Raw genomic sequence first — 27,582 nt, forward strand, 5'->3', positions numbered from 1 at the left:
AATTTCAATAATTCCGCCAATATACCCTTGAGCGACTCTTAGGACCACGAATTAGGCTATTATTGCCAAGTTTTTACTTTCCAGTTTACAACGAAATTAGTTAAAACTAATAATGATCTAAACTTACCACTTTATTAGGTTTAATTTAATAAAAAAAAACTCACTTAATTTTTCACCACTATCACTCACAATAAAAAAACTCACTTGGCGGTACAGTACCGCTGCCAACGATTGCAATTTTGCTAATGATTTCTACAAATGGCGCCCCACGCCGTCATGCGTTAAAATAAAACTCCACCATTGTCGCGACTGCGTAGTGGAACGGCGCCGTTAAATCGCATTTTTTAACTGTGATTACCCATGGTGGAACCCAACAAGGTGGTAGCCACGGTGACATTCTGCAGCCATATTTAAAAGTTCCATGTACTTTGTTTTTGTAATTTGACAAACTAATGTCAAAATCGTACTGCGCCGGAAGTTGATGTGTCAAATCCCATGAAAAGCTACGAGTCAGCTGTCACCTTGTATAGTTACGCCACGTTGATTGCCGTTATTGGGAATTTTTCCACCCCAGGCAGACATGAGTGAGGGTGAATCCTAACATTTTCCCTATTAACTAATTTCCTACCACCAGTCAGTAGGACGGTTAGAATGTGAATGTCCCAAGCGGACCATAACAAACCTGCTTCGCTTCGAGAACCTGGCGATGAAGCGAACAGGAAAGCGGTTCACCCGTAGAGAGCCACTTCCAGGAACCTCCGAGGTCAGTTAACGTGGGGCACGCCTCACACCTAAGATAAGAGTCTAAAAGTTCTACCGCGAAGCTAGCCGGGCAACAGAAGGTCCATCAAAAAGGTTAATTTAAAAAAAACGATAAAATAATTTTTGTTTCTTAGTTAAAAGGCTTTGCGGCAATTAGACATTTGTTATGGAGAACTCATCAAAACTCCATATAGTTCTAGAGGCTATCGCCCCCACAGAAAGGCAAAAAAAAAAATAAGTATATAGACATTTTGATAAGGGAGAACTCGTCCAAACTCCGTAAAGGTAGGCCAACCCAAGTTTGGACTACCAGGCTGTTCACGGCTCCCGGTGAGAATGCGTGTGAACACCCTATGAAATCGTTGCTCGGGGAGAATACTGGGCGAGATGTCCGCGACCGCCAAACGCCGAGAAGGGGTATACTCAAATTTGTAGGTTAAAAAAAGTCAATTCGTAAATTTAGCAAAAAAACAAGTAAGGAAGGCTAAGTTCGGGTGTAACCGAACATTACATACTCAGCTGAGAGCTATGGAGACAAATTAAGGGAAAATCACCATTTAGGAAAATGAACCTAGGGTAACCCTGGAATGTGTTTGTATGACATGTGTATCATATGGAAGGTATTAAAGAGTATTTTAAGAGGGAGTGGGCCATAGCTCTATAGGTGGACGCTATTTAGGGATATCGCCATAAAGGTGGACCAAGACTGACTCTAGAATTTGTTTGTACGATATGGGTATCAAATGAAAGATTTTAATGAGAATTTTAAAAGGCGTGGGCTTAGTTCTATAGGTGGACGCCTTTTCGAGATATCGCCATAAAGGTGGACCAGGGGTGACTCTAGAATTTGTTTTTACAATATGGCCTTATTTCTATAGGTGGACACCTTTTCGAAATATCGCCATAAAGGTGGGCCAGGGGTGAATCTACAATTTGTTTGTACGATGTGAGTATCAAATGAAAGGTGTTAATGAGTATTTTAAAAGGGAGTGGGCCTCAGATGGACGCCTTTTCGAGATATCGTTATAAAGGTGGACCAGGGCTGAATCTAGAATGCGTTTGTACAATATGGGTATCAAACGAAAGGTGATATTGACTATTTTAAAAGGGAGTGGGCCTTAGTTCTATAGGTGGACGCCTTTTCCAGATATCGCCATAAAGGTGGACCAGGGGTGACTCTATAATGTGCTTGTACGATATGGGTATCAAATTAAAGTTATTAATGAGGGTTTTAAAAGGGAGTGATGGTAGTTATATATGTGAAGGCGTTTTCGACCAAAATGTGGACCAGGGTGACCCAGAACATCATCTGTCGGGTACCGTTAATTTATTTATATATGTAATACCACGAACAGTATTCCTTCCAAGATTCCAAAGGCTTTTGATTTCGCCCTGCAGAACTTTTTCATTTCATTCTACTTAGTATGGTAGGTGTCACACCCATTTTACAAAGTTTTTTTCTAAAGTTATATTTTGCGTCAATAAACTAATCCAAATACCATGTTTCATCCCTTTTTTCTTATTTGGTATAGAATTATGGCATTTTTTTAATTTTTCGTAATTTTCGATATCGAAAAAGTGGGCGTGGTCATAGTCGGATTTCGGCCATTTTTTATACCAATACAAAGTGAGTTCAGATAAGTACGTGAACTGAGTTTAGTAAATATATATCTATTTTTGCTCAAGTTATCGTGTTAAGGGCCGAGCGGAAGGACAGACTGTGTATAAAAACTGGGAGTTGCTTCAACCGATTTCGCCCTTTTTCACAGAAAACAGTTATGGTCCTAGAATCCGAACCAAATTTCACAAGTATTGGTAAATTTTTGTTCGACTTATAGCATTAAAAGTATCCTAGAAAAATTAAATGAAAAACGGCGGAGCCACGCCCATTTTGAAATTTTCTTTTATTCTCGTACTTTGTTGCACCATATCATTACTGGAGTTGAATGCTGACATAATTTACTTATATACTGTAAAGATATTAAATTTTTTGGTAAAATTTGACTTAGATTTTTTTTTTAAGTGGGCGTGGTCGTTCTCCGATTTTGCTAATTTTTATTAAGCATACATATAGTAATAAGAGTAACGTTCCTGCCAAATTTCATCATGATATCTTCAACGACTGCCAAATTACAGTTTGCAAAACTTTTAAATTAGCTTCTTTTAAAAGTGGGCGGTGCCACGCCCATTGTCCAAAATTTTACTAATTTTCTCTTCTGCGTCATAAGTTCAACTCACCTACCAAGTTTCATCGCTTTATCCGTCTTTGGTAATGAATTATCGCACTTTTTCTGTTTTTCGAAATTTGCGATATCCAAAAAAGTGGGCGTGGTTATAGTCCGATTTCGTTCATTTTTAACAGCGATTTGAGACGAGTGCCCTGAAACATACATACCAAAGTTCATCAAGATACCTCAAAATTTACTCAAGTTATCGTGTTAACGGACGGACGGACGGACATGGCTCAATCAAATTTTTTTTCGATACTGATAATTTTGATATATGGCAGTCTATATCTATCTCGATTCCTTTATACCTGTACAACCAACCGTTATCCAATCAAAGTTATCATACTCTGTGAGCTCTGCTCAACTGAGTCTAAAAACGTGCTTGTTGCTTTATTGTGGACGAATAGGCGACCTAACAATTTCCCGTTTAAGTCCTCGAGATCATACATTGCATTGCCTATCCTTCGGAGCACTCGATGCTAAAGGTATTTTGGCAGGAATTTGGCGTTAATGCCCTGATTGAAGTTACTCAAAGCAAATTTTTTCCGTAAAACTTCCTGACCTTCCTTGTAGTTGACTTGTTTAGAGCGCTTGTTATAGGTGTTTATTCCCCTATCCTTTGCCTGATCTAAATTTCTTCGGATTTGCTCAGGAATACTAGTAAACTTGTCGGCTCTATTTGCTATGGTAACATGGTCTTCCCTAAGGCTGTCGAGTTTCTATAAAATATTGTACGCTGAGGCATGTTGAACCATGTTTTGACCATATAATGCAAAGTATGGAGAGCACTGGAGAATATAACCCCGTCCTCACGTACGTTACCCGGTAATTTTCTAAAAATTGTTTCATTTCCTTCGAGATAAACTGTTTACCACTGTCACTATGAATAAACTCAGGGACCCCTACAGCTGGAAAAATTTCTGAAGCGCATTAATTTATAACGTTAACAGTTGTGGCTCTCTGCATGGGCTTTAGCCAAACATACTTTGCAAAATGGTCCAGAATTATGAAAAGAAATTGATTTCGCCATTTTGATCGCGGATAAAGCCCTAGAAAATCTCAATGTAACCGCTGAAATGGCCTTTCGGATGCAGAGGTACTCCCTATAGGTGGTCTTGACTGTTGGTTCGTGGATTTTGCCGCTTTGCAGGTGTCACGTCGCTTCACGTAGTCTCTGACGTCCTTAGCCTGCTGTGGCCAGAAGTACTTTTGCCTGACTTCTAAGGGTTTCTGCCACCCGCCATGGTAACTCCGGTTGGCGTCATGTGCTAATCTCACGGCTCCCTCCGTCAACCCTTCGGTAACAACAAACGCCATAACGAGTCTTCTTCCCCTTCCACCTCTTTCCGAAATTTAACTCTCTTAAATGCAGCACCATCAATCACGAGCAAATCCGGAAGCAACACTTCGTTCTCTTCGACGGTTCTAATCAGATCTAGATATTTGTTGCTGTTGAATTCAAGAGAGACTAAATCTATTACCCCGGGTGTGGCAGTGAAAGTCAACTCGTCGGCATCAAACCGCGAAAGCGCATCGGGTACTACACTCAGGGTGCCTTGTTCCATTCTAAAGTCGTATCTTTGCACCATCAGCCATTGGAAACTGGAGAGGTCGGTAATAATGCGGAACGGTCATCTTCCAATATATGGTCGGAAGCATTTCACGCTGACTACGGTGAGACATTCCAGCTCGGTTACCGTATAATTGGGTTGAGCATTATTAAAGTTTTTTGAAACGAACGCGATGGGATGCTCAGCGCCCTCATTATCGACCTGGAATAACACACCGCCAACACCTATTTTGGAAACGTCGCATTGAATTACAAATACTTTGGAAAGGTCTGGTTGGGCCAAGACAGGAGCGGAACTCAACTTTACTTTAAGTTTTTCGAAGGCTTTTATAACTTCAGAGGTAAGCTGGAATGGTCCTGCCGATTTCCGAAGACAATCCGTTAGGGGACCTGCTAGGTCAGGGAAATTAGTGACGAACGCTCTATACCAGTTTGCCATGCCAACGAACCTACGCACCTGACGAGGAGATTTAGGAATTGGAAAATTCTTAACGGCTTCTATTTCCCTGGTTCTACCTTTAAACACCCGCTACCTATGAAGTATCCCAAGTATCGAATCTCCTTTTGGCAAAATTTGCTCTTCTTTACATTTATGGTAAGGCCGGCATCCTTCAAAAACTTCGCCACTTCCGCAATCAGGTTCATGTGATCCTCGAAATTCGCGCTGCATACCAGTGGTTTTCCCGGAACGGCGAAGACTGTCTTCTCCTTGGATGATTCCGTCAATTTAATTTGGAAAAACGTGCCCTTTAGGTCAATGCCGCTGATATAATGACTGTCATTCAGTCTACTCATATGCGGCAACGGTTACGAGTCCTTCTTCGTGACCTCGTTGACCTTCCTGGAAACAATGCACGTCCGGATCTTCCCTGTTTTTCTAACTAACAACACCACGCTTCAAATGACGGGTACATCTCTATTAACTTATGCAATTCGGTCTTCTGCTTTTTGGTCAAATCATGGAAATTATGTTCTTAATCTTTTTCTTCGCTAACTTCTAAACACGCTACACTTGGAAATATATCAGGAGCTAATTTAGGTTAGGTTAGGTTGGGGTGGCTTCCCGAGGGCACACTTACGCCAGTAGTATTAGGCACGATGTGATACCACGAAAACCACCATTACCTTTCCTCTTCGAACCATTTTGAGGACCTGATGAAAGCTACCAGGTCCTTGACGTCATGCTCCACAACCTGGCTCAGATTATCAAGAAATGGAGCTCCCAGAATGCGATGCCGTGCTCCGCTTAGTGATGGGCAGTTGCAAATGAGGCGAACCACCGTTTCCTCCTCCTCATCCTCTTTACAACTCCTACAGCAACGACGATAAGGCGCTCCTAACCTTTCTGCATGCCTACCTATGAGGCAATGACACGTTAGTGCCCCCATAAGTGTGGAAATTTTATCCCTTCTTAGGTTGTACACGTGACGGGATCTTTTGGGATCCCATTTAGGCCAGGTTTCTTTCGATGTTCGAAACCCCGGTGTTTGTAGCCATCTTTCGCCGGCTTGACGGCGCATGTGCTCTTTTAGCATTAGCTTGCATGTGGACAGGGGCATACCTAATCGTTCTTGTCAAGGAAGAACCTGCCTTGTTGTACTCTGCCTAGCCGGTTCATCTGCAATGCAGTTTCCCTCGATATCCCTATGACCATGGACCCATGTGAGATATACACGCTTCTGTTGCGCCATGTCTTGAAGAAATCGGCGACAGTTTAGTGCTAGTTCAGAATTGAACGAGTGGGAGCCAAGAGATTTTATGGCAGCTTGGCTGTCGCTGAAGATAAACATTTTTTTCCTGACATTGTATGTTCCTATCCTAGCTGCGGCTTCCATTATGGCTGCAACTTCTGCCTGGAACACACTGCAGTGGTCGGGTAGTCTGTTGAGAGCTGGAGATCAAGGTCCCTTGAGTATACTCCACCTCCAATTCTACCGTTTAGCTTGGAGCCGTGCGCGTATATAGAAATGCTGCTGCTCATAGCAAGGCACTTATCCGACTCCGTCCAGGTATCCCTGCTGGATATATTTATCTTAAAGTTGGTTTCCGCAACTGTTGTGGTCGCACAGCGATCCGCGCTAGGAGGAAGAAAAATGTATTTGTTTAGTATACTTGAGTGTCCTGTGGTCTTGTTGTTCCAACACGACAACTCCCTTAGACGCAGGGCTTACCTTGCCGCTGCTCGATGACCAGCTAGATCCAATAGAAGGATGTCAAGAATGACCTGAAGAGCTTCGCTAGGCGCTTATGCTTATCATGCTGGATCTGTGGACTTTACCCAACAAGTTTAGGTTTGACACCTTGGTCAAGGCTGGCCACCATATCACTACCCCCCATCTGCATATGTTGGGGGTCAGTCCACATTTTTTGCCAATGGCTCTTTTACACGTATATAATGCTATGTACGCTTTCTTTTGTCACTTAATAACGTTGTCCTTCCAGTTCAGCTTTTGGTCTAAAACTACGCGTAGAAATGTGGCTTTATCTGCCAGGCTTAGGCGCACCCCATTTAGTTCTGGTAGGTTTAACGATGGTATTTTGTATCGCTTGTTATATAAGACAAGCTCAACTTTATCGCAATTGACGTCCACATCGGGAAGCCCACAGGAAAACCTCTCGCAATGCTACATGCATCAAGTCGCATAAAGTTTGAGCGAACTTGCCTCTGTAGAAAATCGCTAGGTCATCAGCATATGCCACAACCTTCCCGCTCCCCCAACTTACTTACTTACTTAATTGGCGTTTAACCGTCTAAACGGTTATGGCCGTCCAACAAGGCGCTCCTTCGCTCCGCCAACCGGCGCCAATTATTCACACCAAGGGAGTTTAAATCGTTTTGCACCTGGTCCTTCCAACGGAGTGGGGGCCGCCCTCTACCTCTTCTTCCATAGGCGGGTTCCGATAGAAACACTTTCTTGGCCGGGGCATCATCTTTCATTCGCATAACATGGCCCATCCAGCGCAGCCGCTGCGTTTTAATTCGCTGGACTATGTTGATGTCTGCGTATAGCTCGTACAGCTCATCATTAAATCTTCTTCGGTACTCGCCATCGCCAACGCGTAAAGGTCCATAAATCTTTCGAAGAACTTTTCTCTCGAACACTCCGCTCCCCCAACTAGTATCTCTTAATAGCGAGTTTATTGTTGGGTTCCATAGTAGAGGGGAAAGGACACCACCCTGGGGCGTGCCCCTTGCGACAAATCGTGTTATATTAACCTTCCCCAGTGAGGAAAGCACTTTTCTTCCCCTGAGCAGTTGATCAATCAGCCCCCTGGGGGCTATTTACGTCCATACCAGTTAAAGCATTGTTAACGGCGTCTGGACTTATATTGTTGAATGCTCCGTCAATGTCTAGGAAGGCCACAAGACAGTAATCCTTTTGGAACAAGGATGTTTTTATAGTAGAGACTAGGATGTGTAGCGCAGTCTCCGCAGGTTTACGTTTGGTGTACGCGTGCTGATAGCCCGAAATGAGGTTTCTATCACTGTTTGTAGTGAGAAAATCGCTAACTATTCTCTCTAGGGTCTTGAGTACGAAGGATGAAAGACTGATAGGTCTGTAGTCCTTCGGCTCGTAGTGAGAGGCTTTGCCTTCCTTAGGAATGAATATGACCGTGGCGCTCCTCCATGTACACGGAATATAGTTCAGAGCCAAAAAATTGGTATATATGTGCCGCAGCCAGTTGGCTGATAACTCCAAAGAGTAAATAAGTTGAGCGGGGACAATCCAGTCTGGTCCAGCATCCTTAAAAGTTTAAAACTGTTAACTGCCCAACTCACCCTCTCCTCAGTGATGGGTATTTTCACAGCTTGGTTTGCTGCAGGTACTTCCGGTGCGTTGGTCATATTTACCGGGAAATGTGTGTCCAGGAGCAGCTATAGGGTTTCCCCTTCTGTGCTGGTCCAGGTACCATTCGGTCTCCGATATAGCTTTTTGCGTCTTAGAAAGTACGCACCGTAGCCTTGATGTGTAACGACACTTTCGACTCCAGTGCAGAGATTTCTCCATGAAGTTCTCTTCGCTTGTCTCAGGACTTTTTTGTAGGTCCTTAGTTTGTCCTTGTATTCTAGCAGTTGTGTCCCGTTATCAAGGAATTTGGCTTTGTTAAACTGTTCTCTACAGGATTTACGAAGTAGGTCCAGATCATGGGACCACCAGTGAGGTTTACGCTTACCGCGTGGTTTTGGTATTGGGCAAGCCTGTTCTAAGGCATTTGAGAATGCCGTGTGAAGGTTTCTCAGATCCTCTAGCTCCTCCGTTGATGAGGGGCTTTGTGTGTAGTTCCCAGTTTGTATTACGTGGGTTACGTCTCGCAATGGGCTGATCGACGAAGAACTCTAACATTCCTTCAATATACCGGTGGTATGAAAAGGAATGTTCCTCAAGAACACGCCATTTTTTAACCCACCCAAAAACGATTTCACTACCAATAATGAGGTAAATAACCTCTTTACGGTTTTTAGTAATAAAAGTTGGTTCATTACCTACATTGCAAACTACCAGGTTAGTTGTTAAAAGGTAATTAAAAAGTGACTCACCACGAGAGTTTATGTCTGAACTACCCCACTGCACGTGGTGGGCGTTTGCGTCTGTTCCTATTAGCAGATGGCCTTTGCTTGACTCGGCCACCAGATCCCAGATCAAACTCCCCTGCCTTCATCACAGTTATGTTGGGATCCTCACCATCGCTATCCAGTAGAGCATCCTCCATCGACAAATTGCTCAGAGCCTCTGCGGAATTTGACGTGGCGAAACCAGGCTTTCTGCGTCGGAGATTTCTGCTTCCACTTCGGGTGCCTCAATGTCCGTGTCCAAAGAGGCACTCGAAAGGGATGCGCGCTGTGCCTCCCCACGGTATACGTTAATTACGATCTCGCCGAGGCCGTAAAACACTCTTCCTTTGCTCTGTCTAAGGGGCTCGAGAGCTTCCTTATTCAGGGCTATCACGATATGTCTCCTAGGTCCTACAGCGTCCTCGACTTGGATGACACCCCAGTCCTGCGTTGGGAGAGCCGGGTTCATCAGTTGCAGCATCTTGAGAATCCTATCAAGTTCTGCTGGAACTGCTGGAACCTATGCCCTGACCCTTGGCCGAGCCGGAATGTTCCTCCAGTCGACGACCTCAATAATCGACCCGCGATGGACTTGTCCCAGCTTGGCGGCTGCTGCCTTGTACAGCGCAACAGACTTTTCGTCCTCGCAAGCGAGTACCTTGATTTGGCCCTAGTACCATCCTGCATCAGAACCTCGCTGCGGACTACCCGTACACTCCATCAGCACGTCGAGAACGGCGTTACCGATTTCATTCCGGACGTACGGCCACTGGTCTTTAGGGATTGCACCACGCTCGTTCCCTCGGTCCAAGGATCTGGCCCTTGGCTACCTCGGCAGAGCTGGGTTTGGCTACCACGGGGTGATTCTGGTACCTTTTTGGCGGTGGTTTATTATCCTCGTCGGACCTTTGAAGCTTGTATGGGGTTGCGCTTTCTACATTTGTTGGCAGAGAACCCCGAAAATTCAGCAATAGAGCTCGCGCCTTTTCCACCGAATTCCCGGCGTTCTCTGACAGCTTTTCCAGCGGAACGCCATCATACCTTGACATGAATTTTGCAGCCCTTCTCTTGTTCCTGTGGAACGATCCATTGTGGGACTCTTCTGGAGAAGGGTCCGACCCGTAGTTGCCCTCGAGGTCGCTCCGCCGGTTGAAGTAGCTGTTGCGGCCCTGTTTTCCCTTGGCTCGGAGTGGCTAGGTCAAGAGACCCCTGCCACAGCCGTGGGAAAAATGGTTGCCGTTCCGGCGCTTGGCCGGTGTCCGGCAACAGCAGGCGCGTCATGGTTCGCCGTAGCCAGCGTAACTCCCTTCGCCGCCATACTAGCGCCGACCCCCACCAAGTCGCTCTTTCCTTTAGCATTGGTAGACCTCCCTAGTTCACTAGGGCGTAGGATACCTTTGTTGTTGTCCTTCTCCCTGTGGAGGAGGACGAAGTTTTTTTGCTTGTTTTTTATTCATCTTGTTCGTACGACCCCTTGCCAGACGAGGCCAGCTTAGAGTCACCTTATTGAAAAGGGGGAAAGTGTCGTCCGCCGCTGCAGAGACCCTTACCACGGTAAGACCATTTCTACTCTGTGAGGCGGCCCGGTGTCAGAGAGGCTCCGTACAAATACAGCCAGATTAACCTCCCGGCTGCAAACCATCCAATGGGCACGGTGCTGCATAACAACCTGGATTGGGAGGGGGCAGATCTTGGTCATCGCTCACCCTAGGACTAGGCCATCGCAGTCTTGGAGATCCATAGTAACCTGCATCCTACAGGGTGGCATAGTCCCGTGATCAGCGACTAAGCCTTCGCATCGCGGCAAGATGTCTGTCCTTCGCGATTGAACAATTGTGGTGTGTCGCAAACTCGACAACGGAGTGGAGGCACCAAAATTGCGTTTAGGTTAAATTTAAATGAAACAAGTAAGGAAGGCTAAGTTCGGGTGTAACCGAACATTACATACTCAGTTGAGAGCAGTGGAGACAAAGTAAGGGAAATCACCATGTTGTAAAAGGAACCTAGGGTAACCCTGGAATGTGTTTGTATGACATGTGTATCAAATGGAAGGTATTAAAGAGTATTTTAAGAGGAAGTGGGCCATAGATCTATAGATGGACGCCATTTAGGGATATCGCCATAAAGGTGGACCAGGCCTGACTCGAGAATTTGTTTTTTACGATATGGGTATCAAATGAAATGTGTTAATGATAATTTTAAAAGGGAGTGGGCCTAAGTTCTATAGGTGGACGTCTTTTCGAGATATCGCCATAAAGGTGGACCAGGGGTGACTATAGAATTTATTTTGTACGATATGGGTATCAAATAAAAGGTATTAATGAGTATTTTAAAAGAGCGTGGACCTAAGTTCTATAGATGTACGCCTTTTCGAGATATCGCCATAAAGATGGACCAGGGGTGACTATAGAATTTGTTTGTACTATATGGGTATCAATTGAAAGGTGTTAATGAGTCTTTTAAAAGGGAGTGGGCCTAAGTTCTATAGGTGGACGCATTTCGGAATATCGTTTTAAAGTGGACCTGGGTTGACTCTAGAATGCGTTTCTACAATATGGGTGTCAAACGAAAAGTGTAATAAGTGTTTTAAAAGGGAGTGGGCCTTTGTTCTATGGGTGGACGCCTTTTCGGGATATCGGCATAAACGTGGACCAGGGGTGACTCTAGAATGCGTTTGTACAATATGGGTATCAAATGAAAGGTGCTAATGAGTATTTTAAAAGGGTGTGGGCCTTAGTTCTATAGGTTGACGCCTTTTCGAGATATCGCCATAAAGGTGGACCAGGGGTTACTCTAGAATTTGTTTGTACGATATGGGTATCAAATGAAAGGTGTTAATGAGTATTTTAAAAGGGCGTGGGTCTTAGTTCTATAGGTGGACGCCTTTTCGAGATATCTCCATAAAGGTAGACCAGGGTGACTTTAGAATTTCTTTGTACGATATGGGTATCAATTGAAAGGTGTTAATGAGTATTTTAAAAAGAAGTGGGCCTAAGTTCTATAGGTGGATGCCTTTTCGAGATATCGCCATAAAGGTGGGCCAGGGGTGACTCTTAGAATGTTTTTGTACGATATGGGTATCAAATGAAAGGTGTTAATAAGTGTTTTAAAAAGCCGTGGGCCTTAGTTCTATAGGTGGACGCCTTTTCGAGATATCGACATGAAGGTGGGCCAGGGGTGACTCTAGAATTTGTTTGTACGATATGGGTATCAAATGAAAGGTGTTAATGAGTATTTTAAAAAGGAGTGGGCCTTAGTTCTATATGTGGATGCCTTTTCGAGATATTGGCATAAACGTGGACCAGGGGTGACTCTAGATTGTGTTTGTACGATATGGGTATCAAATTAAAGGTATTAATGAGGGTTTTAAAAGGGAGTGGCCCTCGGTTGTATATGTGAAGGCGTTTTCGAGATATCTACCAAAATGTGGACCAGGGTGATCCAGAACATCATCTGTCAGGTACCGCTAATTTATTTATATATGTAATACCACGTACAGTATTCCTTCCAAGATTCCAAGGGCTTTTGATTTCCCTTACAAAACTTTTTCATTTTCTTCTACTTAATATGGTAGGTGTCACACCCATTTTATCAAGTTTTTTTTTAAAGTTATATTTTGCGTCAATAGATCAATAAAATTACCATGTTTCATTCCTTTTTTTTGTATTTGGTATATAATTATGGCATTTTTTTCATTTTTCGTAATTTTCGATATCGAAAAAGTGGGCGTGGTCATAGGTGGCTTTCGGCCATTTTTTACACCAATACAAAGTGAGTTCAGATAAGTACGTGAACTGAGTTTAGTAAAGATATATCGATTTTTGCTCAAGTTATCGTGTTGACATCCGAGCGGAAGGACAGACGATCGACTGTGTATAAAAACTGGGCGTGGCTTTAACCGATTTCGCCCTTTTTCACAGAAAACAGTTATCGTCTCGGAGTTAAGCCTCTACCAAATTTCACAAGGATTGGTTAATTTTTGTTCGACTTATGGCATTAAAAGCATCCTAGACAAATTAAATGAAAAAGGGCACAGCCACGCCCATTTTGAAATTTTCTTTTATTTTTGTATTTTGTTGCACCATATCATTACTGCAGTTGAATGTGTGCATAATTTACTTATATGCTGTAAAGATATTAACTTTTCTTTTAAAATTTGAATTAAAAAAATTTTTTTTTAAAAGTGGGCGTGGTCGTTCTTCGATTTTGCTAATTTTTATTAAGCAGACATAAAGTAATAAGAGTAACGTTCCTGCCAAATTTCATCATGATATCTTCAACGACTGCCAAATTACAGCTTGCGAAACTTCTAAATTACATTCTTTTAAGAGTGGGCGGTGCCACGCCCATTGTCCAAAATGTTACTAGTTTTCTATTCTGCGTCATAAGCTCAACTCACCTACCAAGTTTCATCGCTTAATGCGTATTTGGTAATGAATTATCGCACTTTTTCAATTTTTCGAAATTTTCGATATCGAAAAAGTGGGCGTGGTTATTTTCCGATATCGTTCATTTTAAATAGCGATCTGAGATGAGTGCCCAGGAACCTACATACCAAATTTCATCAAGATACCTCAAAACTTACTCAAGTTATCGTGTTAAGGGACGGACGGACGGACGGACATGGCTCAATCGAATTTTTTTTCGATACTGATGATTTTGATATATGGAAGTCTATATCTATCTCGGTTCCTTTATACCTGTACAACCAAACGTTATGCAATCAAAGTTAATATACTCTGTGAGCTCTGCTCAACTGAGTATAAAGAAAAGAAAGGCGAGAGATATTTCTCGTTATAATTATGATTTTATTTGAAGTGAAAATTAAAATTAGTACAATAATTTACCTTGTATAATAAAATGTGGCGGGGCACCTCGGACGTCTGGCTGTAGTTCGCTCAACGATCGCTGGAAAAGTAGACGGTTGCCTTGTCGAGGACAACCGTTTAACCAAGGAAAAAGTCGCCGGTTTTAAGAGGAAGCTTCCCCACATAGTTGTACCGGCATACATGTATATGTGTACGGACAACATAACCCTACCTATGTACACATATACATGCAGGTGGACGAACTAGGAGTCGATAAAGTGGTGCTATTAGGGTAGCGCAAGTTAAGATGAATTTAGGCTCCGGGCCTAAACATGCCGGCCCCCTTGCGGTACGCAACAGCCCAGATTCCGCCCGAGCGGCTCGACCACGATTTGTCTTAAAACTAGATTCTAAAATTAAACGGTGCGCGCCGGATGGCGCGAAGGCATCCCCCTTGCCTTCGCGGGTACCTGTAGCTAGGACGAGATAAAGGAATGGTAAAGTAAAAGAACACGCATCATATATTTCTTGCCAGTTGCTACAGAAATCCATTTATTATGAGGAAAAAAACGATGTTATTCATATATATAAACTTTAAAACTAAGTAACCCTTCAAAGTCAGGTTAGATCGGGTGGGTCCTGAGAGCACCCAGCCAAAGATAGTGCTTTGGGCTAGGAGCGAGCCAAACGACGGCGGTAACGTGCCCGGTGTAATGATTTCCGCGTAAACGTCGCCGCCCAAAACGAGGCGGATTGGTGTGGACGCGTAAAATTGTGGATCCGCCAGACGAATGTGTTCGTAAGGAGCTGCAAAGCTGGGGTCGCCGCTATAAGTTGGGCAGACGCGCCTAAACTCATGGACGCAGACTGCGTGAGTCGTCACCGTCTTGCTCTGTCCATATTTGCCTCTAAATTTAATAAAGCAGCCGATTTCGCCGGCGGCGTTGGTTGTCGGCAGTGTTAACTCTCGCGCCAGCCTGCGCTCGATCGTTGTGCGGGGGGAACATGCATCAATGAGTGCACGGATGAAATGTAGACGCCCCCCGGCTTCCACCTTCACGACCGCAGTCGGCGCCAAAGTAGCAATTGGGCGAAGGATTGGGCCGGCTGTAGTGCGGGCCGGAATGATTCCGTTCCGGAAGGAACTGCTGTGAGGTAGCTGGCGCGCCCGAGTGGCCAGTCTACCGTCTCGGTTTTCTTCCTAGAGATTTCGTACAGCGCGTAGCTGGCGCGGCCGAGGGGCCAGTCTACGCTCGCGCTTCTCTTGGTTTATTCGTGGGTGTCGTTTCGTAGGTGGGCGGAAAGGCCGTGATTCCGCTCCACTCTTCTCTCGTTGCTAGTGGGCTAGTAGGGGTCGGAACGACCGTGGGTCCGATCCTCTACTGTCTGGTTGGGCTATATGGGTTCCCGCTCCACTCCCGGATGGTAAAAGTTGATCGTCGGTAAAGGCCGACTCGGACGCGTGGAGAGACAGCGCCTCATCCATCGTCCCGTCGTCCACCTCTTGCATAGTGGGCATCCGCTCATACCCTGCTTCCTCTTCTTCCATGACCAGCTGGTTCCAGCTCTTCGGCGGCTCTGGCTCGGACGACAAGTCCTCCATCGACAGGTGCAGCGTGGTATGGTGGTTGCTACCACATCTTCGGCACCTGCCCTGACTCGTGCAGTCTCGGGCGCGATGTACCATTGAAAGGCAATTTTGGCAGTACTTGGCCTTTATAATTTCGCGCAGTCGTTGCAGCGGGGACTTTGCGCGGTATATCGGGCATGACCTGATGGGATGTTTCGCGTCGCATAAATGGCACGGCTTTGGGTTACGAGCGGCCTGCCGCTCGGTCCTCTTTCGTAGCGAAGCGTAACATTCTATTTAGAGAAGATGGAATAAAAATAAAGGGAACTTGTTAATTTATTATGACTATGTTACGCGTTCGTTGGCGAGTAAGCCCCAATTCTATTATCGGCGCTTTTGAAATTTCGCGCGTGAGTAGGGTGAAAACATGTCTAAATGCCTACGAGAATATATTCATCTCGCGTACTTTATGTGCGTTGCTTCTTTCCCCGCACGTTATGTGCCTGGGTCATTAGTGCCTTATTCTGTTTATTTTTGTGTCATCCGGTAGCGCTTCAGCTAATCAGGCATACTAGTGCTGCAGAAAAATGGACATTTAAGTTGCTTGGTACTCACATTTTGGTATCGAACCGGGTAGAGAGTGTATAATGTGGGATCTTTCGGGTCGTTGTATTTGTGTTGTTGGTGCTAAAAACCAACAACTTTCCTGTCCGCCACAGAAAAAAAATGTTTGGTCAGCAAAGTTGTATGCTATATAAAGAAAAAATAAAAAATCTTCGTTTTGGACGAGGAGAAAAATGTGTCGAATGAACCATTATTTTGTATTGCCCTTCGACTATTTTGTTCAACTTTTCCCCAAGTACGCTTGTAGTCCGGTTTTATTGATGGTATTTATTAAAAGGTACGGTTCCCGAAGTGTATTTGGCTCCGATACCGATTTGCCAGAAACGGGTTTTTGGGAAACCGTTTGCATCTTTTTATGCATCCCTAATATAATGTACATTTAACACTCGGCATATATACGTACATAAGTTGGTATAAGTATATGGGCAGTCAGTGCACGGACTTTAGCGCTTTCTTGATAGGTGGATAAATTTTTGACCCGTTTTAATTTCCTACTCCTACTGAATACTGCTATCATTAAGTAAATGTATTGATTTTTCGAGTACACCCAAATAAAGTTCCAAGGTGACACCAACCCAACTACCCAATTTTGCGAGCATTTCTGCGCTGTTTGAAGAAAGAACTCAATTTTAACAAAGGAATCGTAAGTTCTTTGTTTTCAAAAAGATGTTTCTTCTGGTTATGATAAGCTGATTGGTATATCTGCAATTATTTTCATTGCGAAATTTTGTTTGCAACTCCTCGTCCCGGAAAGGCAAGAGATAACTAATAAGAAGAATGAAAAGAATTAAGAATAAAGTAGTTTGCTTCAAAGGAACCTACAGACCATAGTATATGCATATTCGCAAAATAAATGTAGGACTGCGCTACTTTCATCGGTTTGTGTGCACAATTCTGAGCGAAAATAAAGTTTAAAAGTAAGATAACATGTCGGTGGTTTTATGGCAGTATTTGTGGCACATTGGAAAAATTTACCACTACCAACAGTTTCTTTACTTAAAGTCCGCGGACTGGTATAAGCATACCAGCGGCAAAGGCAGAAACGAAAAAATACTCGCGAACATTGATACATACCCATGTATATAACGTAAATTCCACAGAATAGAAGCAACCGGTAGATTGCTTCATTCTTTTGGTAAGTATGGTAAATTCTTGAATTATACATTATAGAATATTAATGATAAATATTTCTTTCATTTCATGTTGTTAATTAATTAATTTCTTTTATTTCTAGGTGGCTAGTTGTGTAGGTCCATAAGACGGTTTTGTATTGGATTTCGTTTCAATTTTAGATATACCGGCATCGCAAAAGGGGTGCTCCAACTGCGGCGTCGGCCTCGCTGTCAGTTGTCACCCTTTTGCGATGCCGATTTAGGCATGTACTAATGGATTTTCTCTTTTTTCGTTGCAGATTTTGCCATGGATATTTTTTGGGGCACAGTAGATCCTAATCGTGAAATGGTGAAATGGGTTCATGCCACGATTACCTAGAAATGTATTCGTGCTGGTGGTAAACACAATGATTTGGGTGATGTCCGTAAAGATGTTTACCATCACACATTTTTTTTTGAAATACTCGGCAATTGGTCATTTGGGGGTTACAAAAAGAAATATGCGTAAAGCATTGGAACCATTTGAAATCCAAAATGAGCTGAACCATCGTATGGAAATTTTAGTTAAACTCAATACCCTTGTTAAGCAATGGGTCAAAGATGTCTCAATGGCAAAAAATGTGCCAGAGACAGCCGCTGCGAAGCTTGGTGGCAAAATGTATACCTTCGGTTCATATCGGTTAGGTGTGCATCACGAAGGTGCCGATATTGATGCGCTTTGTGTGGCGCCACGTAACATTGAAAGTACATACATATATTTATTCATCTGCAATAGCAAGTGCATTAGCTAAATTTTAAGCTAATTCTATTCTAAAATTAAATAGATATATGGAAAAAATTAATATCATTGCAAAAGAGAACATGGGCGCTCGATGATGACTATTGTGACTATAAGTGTACAAAATTTGTTTTCCCTCTTAATCATTTTAAAAATTTATAAACTTCATCTAGTTGATTAAAGTATCACATTTTTTTTTCAAATCAGTCAAACCTTTTGAATACCGAATACGATTTCTTATGCTCTCAGGCACTTTCAACCTGTTTTACATGTCAAATTGACCACGTTGGTCAGTAATCTCTAATCGATGTACAAAACTACATAGTAGCCTGAAATAACAAAAATTTAAAATACGTGAAAGATGTTGAAAAAAGTGTAAAAGACGAAATGGATCCAACCAAATAGTGAAAACTGAAAACCGTATACCGAAAGTCTGAAGCGTACTTACAAAAAATATTTAGCTTAAGTAATAAAATAAAAAGGTACCGCACATCAAAAAACGAAAATATAACACGAGTATTCCGGGATTAATGCTGGTCTTATGGATTATAGCCTATGCCCTACTACCCAATTGTAATGCCAAATCATTTTTTAAATTATGGCCAACATGTCACCCCGCGTGAACTATCCACTACGCAATCTCCAGCTACAACAAGTGCGCCAGAAATGCGCGATATAATAATTGGACCCTGTCGTTGGGTGATTGGACGGAAATGCCCGGACCAAGAAATACGCTTTTATATGTATACGCGACGTAATCCAATGGATCGACAATGCTTGCTAATAGATGAAATAGTTGGACAAATCGAACTTAACAAACTCTAACTTTAATCCACGTTATCCAACAAAAATTATTATACATGGCTATAATGCGGATATGTTTATGAATCCATTTCAACGATTGCGTCAAGAATATTTGATGCGTGATAAATACAACATCATTTAGGTGGATTGGGCTATTTTGGCACCAGGTTCATGCTATTTAAGCGCGGTACATAATACAAAACACGTGGGAGCCTGTGTGGTACAATTGGTGGAGCGTATTCTGGAAATGGGCAGTTCCGATATGCGTGTTATAGGTTTCTCTTTGGGTGCGCAGTTGGCTAAGTATATTGCAAGAAATTCGGGGTCCTTTCAGCTGCCTAGAATAATGGGTCTTGATCCTGCCATGCCACTCTTCATCAACGCCGGAGTGAATGATAAATTGGACCCTAGCGACGCTACTTTTGCCGATGTCATGCACATGAATGCGTTTGTTCAGGGCAAAGTAGAACGCTGTGGCCATGCAGACTTTTATATGAATCCATTTGCCTGCAGCCATCAACGTTCCGTGGAGTATCTTCAAGAATCAATACGTTCGCGCAAAGGCTTCTGGGGTTGGGCTTGCAGTTCATATATCTCATATTTGCTTGGCCTGTGTCCACCCACCAGTTACTTACTCGAAGCTGGCGAAAATATAAAACCCAATACAAAGGGTATGTTTTTAGTTGAGACCAATGATACAGCACCTTATGCTTTGGATAAGTGGACCGATTTGCCCATATTTGGCAAACCGGCATCCAAGAATGCACCAGTCACAATCACTGCGCCACCAACGGTAACATTCCAAGATCCTTTGCTACGTCAAATTAATAAATGGAATAAATTGGACATGAATTTTAACAACATAGAACGGCCATCAATGGAGTTCTCACAATCTTCTACAGACCAAGATTGGACATACTTTAGTGTAGCTGTTACGGGAGATATAACAAATAGCAATGATTATGTGCGAAATTCTGTGGAAGATGATCAAAGTGCAGAGAAAGCTGAAAAAGGCCATGACACACCTGTGGAATGGCAGGATCATCGTCGTAATTTGACTAATGGTCCCATTGATGATAATATCTTTAAAGTGCCCCATATTGTACGAGAAGAGCCGGAGAAGAAAAACTCAAGTAGGCAACCGCGATTAAATGAAATAAACTAGTGAAAGCAAGCTTTTGTATGAGTTTTAAAGGAAATAGAAAGAACGTATTGGGTTAAAAAATCGTTGAAAATTCGAGAACGGCAAATTATGGTTAAAACCTACATTGTGTTAGCTTAGGCTGGACAGACGGATTTTGACAAAGCTATTGACCAAAGAGACACTGGCCGCACTCGTTAAGGCTTAAAATGTAACTTGGGGTTGGAACTGATATTTTCGTCTGCAATCCCAATTACTGTAAGGTAGGGTTTCCGCGTTTGGCGGGGATAGTGGAGCAAAATTTCTACTATAAACCATTGATATTATTTCCTTTACAGTTAAATGCGCAATGCCGACAAAGAAAATGTATCTATTATTCCTTGAGTCTAATTTCCGGAAAACCACTCCGCGAAGGCCTTGGGGAGTGTTATCGATGTTGATGGTCCCTCCGGTAACAAGCACCATCAAGGTACTAGCCCGACCATCTTGAGACCCTCAAGGTCATAACTTGAATTCCTACTAATGTAGATACGCACATAGTCCGATATATATAAGCATCTAGGTTTGCATTTTAACTTGTTTTATAAATTGTTGTCAGTTTTTTTTTCTCACAAAAGATTTTGAGTGATGGGATGAATTTTCCTAAATTCTGTTGGCCGAGTGCCTTTGACCGAGTGCAGATGCATTATGTGGAAGATCATGGATCTGCGTTAGGGTTCTGGTGTCCTCGCTCTGGGGAGTGAGTGAATTTGGGTTTGATTTTTTGAAAATTTTGTAAAACACTTCTATTTATTTGTTTATCTATTTATTTTATTAATTTAAATCATTAACATCCACCCAAGAATTGGGTTCAGAAAAGAATTCTAACCATTTAACATAAACTCTATTTATTCCACGTCTCAAAACTTTTTCAATTAAATATACATGAGGGAGTTTGGTTTTCAAAAGTTCATATTCGTAAAATCCTCCCTTAATAGCATTACCTTGATAGTCTTCAAGTATATATGTTGTAGTGTTTGTGTTTTTAATTGACTTTACTTTAAAAACTTCTGTTGTCCAATTTGGTGTATACCCTTTTTCAAATACATGTTTATATTTACTTATTCTAACCTCATCATTAATAGCCATTGCATTTGTTAAATTTTTTTAGTTTTATCTTTAACACTTATCCTGTATAAGTGGGTCAAAATTGCCCAAACGACTTTTAAAGTTGCATATCTTTTTATAGGCTTCATATAATCTGGTGAAACTTCTCGACTTTTATTATTTAATAAAACTAAACTTGAAAATAATTTTTGTTTAAATATGTGATCTACAGGATAGGCTGGGCATAAATACTTACGTATATTGTATAAGTGGGTCAAAATTGCCCAATAGTAAAAGGAGTATGTGTATAGCTACATACTCATATGATTGTAAGTACATATGCCCGTGCACATTACGGACAATATCAATGAACCTCGCGGCTGCCTTACATGTATAGATGTATGTGAATCGAAGTGTGAAAGTTCTTGTTTATCTTGAGCAATTTACCGCTAACTTGTTCGTGCGTGGTGATGCGATATTTACAATCTTCTGCGCGGTCGTAAAAAGTTCTTGAATTGTCAGGTTGTTTTTTTTTTCAAAGAATAAAGTAAGTGTAAAAAAGTGAAATCTATACTATTTTGTGAATTAGTAAGAAGTGTTTTTAGTGCGGTTGTGTTTTATTTATGTTTCAGTATGAATAGAGAACAAATTGAAGCCCTTCTGGAGAACTCCGATTTGGATGATGAAGCACCAAACGATACCGAAAGTGATGATGAAGAAGACCAGATATCAGAAGTCGAATCCCTTTACGATCTCAATTTATCTGATAAAACAGACGAAGAGGACAATTCTGTCCGACAGCATGATGTTTCAGGAGCTTTTCCGTCGAAGGGTGCAAAATATATGTGGTATAACCAATCAGTTGCAACCGGAGCTGGCAGGCGGGCTGCAGAAAATGTTATTACCACCGCGCCAGGTCCTACACAGTATGCCATTGCTCGGACCGATGGTATACAATCTTCATTTATGTTACTTATACCCCCGATATGGTGAAAATTGTCATTGAGATGACTAATATGGAAGGTAAGTCACTTGAAATTGAAAAATATAATTATATATAAGTATGTACCTGCATGTAAAGTAATACCTGGGGATTTATTTCAGGTCAATCAGTGTTTGGAAATAATTGGGTCGAAATAGATAGTATTAGTTTGGAAGCATATTTTGGCCTTTTGCTCTTAGCAGGTGTATTTCGATCACATGGAGAAGCACTCGAATGTTTGTGATAAGATTGTAAGCGCCGTCCGATTTTCAAATCGACAATGACTTTAAGCAGATTTCAGAATATCACCAGAGTTCTGAGGTTCGACAAGAAATCTGACCGGAATGAGAGGCGAGCTCGACATAAACTGGCACCAATCAGGGATGTTTGGAATCGCTGGGAATGTAACATACAAAAGATGTATAACCCTGGAGAGTTCGCCACAGTCGATGAACAATTGGTTACATTTCGCGGATGTTGTCTTTTCAAACAATATATCCCATCGAAGCCTGTAAAATACGGAATTAAAATGGTGCCTTGTGCGATAGCCAAACAAGTTTTGCATGGTCGCTGCAGGTTTATACAGGTAAAGATCGAAATTGTAAGCCTGAGAAAGAGCAGGGACGTCGTGTTGTACTCGATCTGGTGAAGGATATACAAGGTCGTACTATTACGTGCGATAATTTTTTTACATCTCACGAGTTGGGGATAGAGCTTTTGAAACGCAAGGTGACCCTAGTTGGTACGATTCGAAAGAATAAAACGGTTTTGCCTGTGGAAATTACAAAGTTAAAAAAAAAAACCAGAAAATTATTAACATTTCTTTTTTGATAACAAGAACAAAACCACATTATTTGGATATGTGCCTAAAAAGAATCGAGATGTATATCTACTCAGTACTCTTCACAATAATGTTGAAATCAATCCCAACACTGAAAACCTGAAATCATAGACTTTTATAATAAAACCCAATCCGGGGTTGATATACTAGATAGACTAAGTTATCAGGACATACACCTGCAAACGAAGGACAAATCGGTGGCCACAGTCCTTGTTTTACAATATGCTGGATATAAGTGCTTTTGTAGTTTTTAGAGAAATAAACCCTGAATGTAACAAGAACAAAAAAAATAAAATGCCGTTTGTTCCTAGAAGAGCTCGGAAACGAACTTATTTTTCAGGAAATTTCGCGAAGATCTATACTTCCTCGAAGCAGTTCAGCAAAATGGTCGTAATAAACACTCAAAAAACAGCAGGAACTACTGAATAGTCTCCGAAACCTACAAATCTAAAACGTGGGCGTTGCTTTGTTTTTCCAAGTTGATCAAATAGTACGAAATATAGCAGTAAATGCGGAAGCTGCGAAAAATTTATTTGTAAGATTCATTCTGAAGCATCTCTCTTATGTACTAGTTGCTTAAAATCACCATAAGAACATCTTTTTGTACTTACTTAACTGAATTTCATTATTTATTGAATAAAAAAATACTTTAAAGCTTGAAATAAAATCAAAATCTATTCATTCCTCCGTTGGCCAAAATTGACCCACTTATGTCACGTACGTTACCTTTTTTGAATACAGGATAAGTGTTAACTGCTTCAGCCCATGCTTTTTTGGAAAGTGTTTCGACTACAGTTAATAGATACTGATAACGATTATTACTATTTGAGTACTTAGTCATTAGCACCAAGTCAGCTTGCCATAAATCATCGATTCCTTTAATAACGAAACGTCTTCGTTTAAAATTTTTTCTAGTTGTTTATGTAATTCTTCTGCAATAGCTCTTTTGTTATTCATTTTGTTAATGCTTTTATAGTAGGGAACTTTATTTTTAGCACTTCAACATCTTTTTCCGTAGGATGTTGTTTCAACACAAAGAAACGCATCAAATAATCCTCAATAATAGATAAATAGTTGTTTATATTACTTAATTCCTCCCCACATTCACTTTTTATTCGCCAATCTATTAAATCCTCAAGAATCGATAGATCATTTTTAATACTATTATTCAGGATTATATTTATTTATTTGATTTGATGTTCTAATTTAGTTTTTATCTTATTTAAATCTTCAAAAAGAAGACTTTCGAAATGGCATCATCGTCTTCTATAGGATCAGCTAGGTTAATTATTCTCTTCTTATTTAAATTAAGATTTTTATTTCGGTCTAGCATTGTTTTCGTTTTCGATTGACTATTACCAATGAGGAATGTCCAAATTTATTTATACTCATATTACTTAAAAATCTTTGCTTCCCGCAACTCTTCAATAATTGTTATAATCTCGTTTTCATGGTTGTTATGACCAGCACTTGTTGAAGATATAAGAAACCTCAATCTATCCACCAACTCATTAGGATTATCCCAATATTGATAAATATTTTCACGGCAATCGATTGATTTCAGTAAACCTCTACCCCTTATGAACGAGTGTGGATCATAATTGAATAATTTCCTGATAATATTTAGATATTTGCACGATTTTATCCCCTTAATTTGACTATCTGGGTTATAGTTACGCTTGTGAGCATTTGTATCTAATAAAATCTGACGATAAGGGTGCAAATCACCCTTCTTTTTATTATAATGTTGTGGTTTTCTGTGAAATATTAACTCGAACAGACCTGTAGTGGAATTCACTAACTTTTTTAATGATATTTGCCATCGCTTTACTTGCGAATCGATAACTATAACGATTTCGTTATTCAGTAACTATTTTGTATCGATATTCGTTAATCGACGGACTGTGTTGTTAAATAAACGGAAAGTGAATTGGCTGCGTTAAAAATCACGAAATTAACACTTTTGCCAATTTTAGTTAAAAAAGAAAATCGGAACTTTAATTAAAAACTTTCAAACACGAAAAATCGCTTTATTTACAAATCAAATGGCATTGGAGTACTTGGCGTACGTTTTATCACAAGATGAAGAGTTACTGAGTCCATCGCCAGTGAACAGACGCCTTCTTAGAGAAGTAGATAACCCATTCCACCTGAATGCAACGAAGTTCCGAAAGCTGTACCGACTAACCCTAGACTTGGCTTATGATATTATTTCTCAACTTCATGGTCAATTAAGGGCTACAAGGATAACTGCGATATCAACAGAGAAACAGGTAAATCATGGAATTTCATATAATTTTCAATTGAACATTATTATAAAAATTTCAGGTTCTAACTGCTTTACGCTTGTTCGCAACTGGTTGTTTCCAACGGCCCGTTGGAGAACAATGGGGCATACAAATGAGCCAGTCGTCTGTAAGCCGCTGTATACATCGCGTAACAAATGCTATCAACCATTATTTGTTTTTCGATAACGTAAAGGTTCCAATGACTCAAATAGGGCGGCAAAGAAAGATATTTTTTCTCTGCGAAAGAAATTTTTTCTTCGTCACCTGCACCATTTGTGGGAGGTACTATTGCACTCATGTGTCGATCATGAGCCCCAGAAATCATGAAGAGGTATATGTGAATCACCATCGATACCATTATATAAATGTACAAATGGTAAAAGCAATACTTCATAGAAATGTAATGCACTTTTTTGATTAGAATATATTTGTATATACAGATTTGTAACCCCAACCTAAAGATATTGAATGTCAATGCTAAATTCCCAGGAGCATGGCACGATGCATTTATCTGGAGCTCCTCTGCAGTACGGAGAGTAAAATAAATAAATGTAAGGCGCGATAACCTCCAAAGAGATCTAAGGCCGAGTTTCTCTTCCAATTTGCGTCGTGCTCCTATTGATTTTCCCTACAAATTTGCCGAACGGGACGTACATGATTTTATGCCGACTCCGAACGGCATCTGCAAGGCAGATGAGTTTTCACTGAGAGCTTTTCATGGCAGAAATACACACGGAGCGCTTTCCAAACACTGCCGAGGGGCGACCCCGCTTAAAAAAATTGTCTTCTAAATGAAAACCCTTTTTTCTAAAATGTTTGATGTTGCTTTGCCCGGGGTTTGAACCCAGAGCATCCGGTGTGGTAGGTGGAGCACGCTACCATCACACTACGGTGGCCGGCGCAGTACGGAGAGTGATGCAGAGAAATTGTGAAAATCGTAACCGCAACATGTTTTTGATAGGTAAGTTTGTTTAATGCACTGAAATTTCCCAGAAAATAAAATCGCACACAAAACTACTTACAGGTGACTCTGGATACCCTTTAGAAGCCTGGCTGATGACTCCTTTACCTAACCCACCAGAGGGGAGTCCAAAATTTTGGTACAGTGACGCATTGTGTAAAGCTCGAAACCCAGTCGAGGGACTTTTTGATGTTCTCAAAGGAACATGGCGATGCCTATCACAGCAAAGGACTCTTTTGTATCATCCAGGATTTACTGGTAGAATCCAGTATAATAAATTATCCGACTTAGCTGCTCTGCTGTGGTACGGCTTCTCCTTTGATTGCTATTAATTGATGACGCCATTCTATTTTAATGTGAGAAATTGGTTATGTCGAGAAATATGAAATTAATACCGCATTTACTTACCTTTTGTTAAAATATGTAAAAAATTGCACAATTAAAAGCAGCTGGTATACGGAATTTATTTATTTTTGGATTTCCTTTTGTGCTTTTCGCATTTTTTGGGTTTCGTTAAGCTGTGCTGCCACCTTTTATTATATTTACTATTTTAAATGTCATTTATTGCGAGTCGTTAAAACTAAGTTAGCGAATAGTACAATCGATAAGGCAAGCGACAAAATCGTTAATTAAAATCTCGACAAATCGCATCGTTATAAGTTAGTGAACTCCACTACTGGCGTCATTTTCCATTTATCTCTACCAATCTGTAAAATCTGGCGGCCACCGTGGTGTGATGGTAGCGTGCTCCGCCTATCACACCATATGCCCTGGGTTCGCACCCCGGGCAAAGCAACATCAAAATTTTAGAAATACGGTTTTTCAATTGGAAGACAATTTTTCTAAGCGGGGTCGCCCCTCGGAAGTGTTTGGCAAGCGCTCCGGGTGTATTTCTGCCATGAAAAGCTCTCAGTTAAAACTCATCTGTCTTGCAGAAGCCGTTTGGAGTCGGCATAAAACACGTAGGTCCCGTCGGGCCAATTTGTAGGGAAAATCAAGAGGAGCACGACGCAAATTGGAAGAGAAGCTCGGCCTTAGATCTCTTCGGAAGTTATCGTGCTTTACATTTATTTTTTATAATCTGTAAAACATTTTTAGAACTAAATTTTAATGGTTTGAGTCCATATCGCCATTGTCCATTTGAATCTCTATTCAGACCATACAATGTATCAAGCATTTTAATATCTTTAAGCAATTTTATAATGTGTAATAGTAAATTGGGGGGGGGGGGGGGGGGGTGAGTAAGCTTAACCCGTTTATAGTCTTCATTTAGTTGATTTCTACTCTGACGTTTTACAGGTTTTTGTCTTTCCCACATATCAGGATCTTCTTCGATTCTTCTCAAAATATCATGTTCAGTTTGAGTAGTATTATCGTTTAAAGTGTCAGCTTGATTTTGACTTTCTACAGCCTTGTTTAGTAATTGTTCATATCTTACTGGGAATATGCGAGGCTGGTCGTTCACAATTATT

At 41.3% G+C, this 27,582-nt stretch overlaps 1 protein-coding gene and 1 pseudogene across 2 annotated transcripts in view; both read left to right on the top strand.

Annotated features, from left to right (window-relative positions):
* The window catches only part of LOC137235468 (uncharacterized), a 718,941-nt gene that overhangs the window by 223,489 nt on the left and 467,870 nt on the right, over positions 1 to 27,582 (top strand). The window lies entirely within an intron of this gene.
* Positions 18,538 to 19,976, top strand: LOC137234956 (lipase member H-like; annotated as a pseudogene).

Source organism: Eurosta solidaginis, chromosome X (genome assembly GCF_040869045.1).
Source record: "Eurosta solidaginis isolate ZX-2024a chromosome X, ASM4086904v1, whole genome shotgun sequence".
Lineage (NCBI taxonomy): Eukaryota > Metazoa > Arthropoda > Insecta > Diptera > Tephritidae > Eurosta > Eurosta solidaginis.